This window comes from Camponotus floridanus, unplaced genomic scaffold (genome assembly GCF_003227725.1).
Source record: "Camponotus floridanus strain SB8 unplaced genomic scaffold, Cflo_v7.5 scaffold267, whole genome shotgun sequence".
NCBI lineage: Eukaryota > Metazoa > Arthropoda > Insecta > Hymenoptera > Formicidae > Camponotus > Camponotus floridanus.
In genome coordinates, this window is record NW_020229400.1 from 28,321 (window position 1) to 31,382 (window position 3,062).

General features: G+C 24.0%; 1 long non-coding RNA gene across 1 annotated transcript; it reads left to right on the top strand.

Annotated features, from left to right (window-relative positions):
* Positions 1 to 255: 255 nt before the first annotated feature.
* On the top strand, positions 256 to 1,100 carry LOC112638220. Its single transcript, XR_003122914.1, has 3 exons — positions 256 to 293; positions 699 to 775; positions 1,063 to 1,100. It is a non-coding gene; the product is annotated as an uncharacterized LOC112638220 (long non-coding RNA).
* Positions 1,101 to 3,062: the final 1,962 nt, after the last annotated feature.

Below are 3,062 nucleotides of genomic sequence, written 5' to 3' on the forward strand. Positions count from 1 at the left end.
ACTTTGTCGCAATCCCACTTTCACAAGTGAAACGAGATTTTCGCTCGTATCGAAACCGGGAGTGCCGTTTAAAGTATATATATATTAAATATATACATCGCGCGACAAAACAGAAAATTTTTAATCGTATCGAATAGTACGGGAGTGCCGTTCAGTATCGCGCGTAAAAGTGCGAAAATAGCGATATAAAAATATCGCTCGTGAGTGCGGGAGTGCCGTTAAGTATCGCGCGTCTAACTGAGAGGAAGAGGAGGCCTAGGAGAGGCATCAGGCTCCGGCAGAGCAACCTTCTGGTAAGCAATTTATTTATTTGTAATTATATATTAAATATTAAATATATTTATCATAATTTAAATCAAACAATTAATCGCAACAATTAATTTGATTTGTTTATTTATATGATTTAAATAAGAGAGAAAAAGATTTTTAAATAAAAGCTATAATCTCTTGTAAAGATATAAGCTTTATAAAATTATTAAAGAATTATTAATAATGTTTTTCTTTAATTTATAGAATTATTTTATGAATCTACTTATTATTATATGGATTGAATATAAGATACACAATACATACAATAATAATTCTTTGAAAAAAAAAAATTAATTATTAAATTATTAAATTAATTATTAATTAATTATTAAAAAAATTAATTATTTTGGACGTTATTATAATTTGGATTTTCTATGTGTATGTTATAGATGTAACCAACCCAGATGATCTGAGAGGAAGAGCAGGCCTAGGAAAAGGCATCTTGCACCAGCGGAACAACCTGATGGTGTGTATTATTACTTATATTAATTTTATATAAATTAATTAATTAATTAATTTGATTTATATAAATGATTTAAACATGAAAAAATTGGACAAATTTTTATAATAATTCTTTCTATAAAAGTTTCTACTTAAAAAAAATTAATTACGTATAAAATTATTTCATATTTATACATGTATTTATAATTGCGTACATCGGATATAAAATTTAATGAGTCCAATAATAATTTCTTAAAATATTAATTATTTTGAACATTGATATAATTTGCATTTTATATTTGTATGTTACAGACAACATAGCTTCAATATCAATTCCGCTGTTGCGCATCAGTGCCGGTAAGTGACAACTTTTTATTTTGAAGCAAAGGATTTGTAAATGCATGAAGAAATCCGTTGCTACTAACTCTTGATTGGCGGGACAATACGTGTAAAAATTAAAGTAAAAGAAAAAATATTTGTAAAATAACAATAGATATAGACATACATGAAATATTTATTTCCATTATATATATATGGACACACAGACTTTTACAAAACGATTTTAAAAATAGATTTTTAATTTCTAAATATTTAATCTAAAAAATAAAAATATTTATAAGCAACCCGCCGACCGAGAGTTAAAATGCATGGTAATTATATTTTATGCATGATAATTTATTTCGCGATTTCTGACGACTGAATGACGTACGTTAAAATACGATCATAATATCGTACGATCGTAAACAAATGGTCGTCAAAATGAATATAGCCAGAAGCAGAGATAACTGGCTTGGAAAATACATTAATATTGGCAATATTGGCCAAAAGATGTGTTGCGCCGCTAAGACTTCCTTTTATCGCGAATTTCCGGTTAGGGCTTCCTAAATTTTTCATTATCGCGGATTCCTAATTAGGGTTCCCCAAATTTCACTTGATCGTGAATTTCTGCTGGCGTAAGCCAGCAAGTAGGGTGGCTAGGGCTGTTAGGTCTTTGTTATGTCTGTTAGGGCTGTTAGGACTGTTAGGTTTGTTAAGCCTATTAGGTTTGTTAGGGCTATTAAAGCATATACAAATTAAATTTATTTTCAAGAAAAAAGAACATAAAAATATGTTATTTTTAGGGGTCTGTATTAGGCTTGTTAGGGCTATTAGGTCTGTTAGGTTGTTAAGGTTGTTAAGATTGTTAGGGCATATAAAAATTAAATTCATTTTCAGGAAAAAATATCATATAAATATGTTATATACATATATATATATATATATATATATATATAATTTATTTCATAATTATAATTTATATACAATAAAATTAAATAAATTATATTGTATATAAAGAATTGAAATTAATTATAAAAAAACTATAAATAAAAATAAAAAAATTAATGTATGGAAAATGTAAAAAATGTAACTTAAATACATAATGTACATTTAAGTTGCATTTTATTATACATATAACATATGTTAAATTTAATATTTTATTTTTTGTAAATTGTATTTTATTTTATCACTACTAAAAATTGTATTTTCTTAAAAATTATACAATTTTAAATTCAAATGTGAATGTTATTAGTATTTAATATGATAATATTTATTTGATAAAATATTGAGAGATAAAAGTAATTCGATCTAAATAATTTTTTTTTCTAACTTATTTGAAATCATATACATTGATTATCATTGAATAATCATTTTAAATAATAAAAATTTTGCAATTTTCTTATGTTGAGAATATTGATACTAATAGCATCAATTATTAAATTGTAATTAACATTATAATTATATCTATAAATTGTAATTATATTATTTTTTATTTTTCATAATTTTCTTTGCAATTGTATAGAAATTATAATCTAGTTGTAATAATGTAAAAGAAATCTATTGTACATTACATGAAATTAGATGAATACGTACAATAACAAAATTTGTTTAATTAACATTTGATATATTTTATTTGAATATTTTTATTGCAAAATTATTCAAATATTTGGATAGCTTATTTTTTATACTAAAAGATTATTAATAAATTCGAGAAACTTTCGTAATCGCGCAAATACCGTAAAAAAAATTCTTTTACATAATATAAAGGTTATTAAATAAAAGTGAATCAAGAAAAACACGATGTTAACCCAATAATTAGATATTAGCTTTTTACGTAAAATGTGTCGTTCTTTTAATATTATAGAAAACACAAGTATGTTCGAAAATAAAATATTGCGAAATATTAAACATTATCAATCATGCGGAAATTAAAATCTATAAAACAAAATAATTTTCTTTGATTATCGTTTTTAATTTAATGTATTTCGAGAATT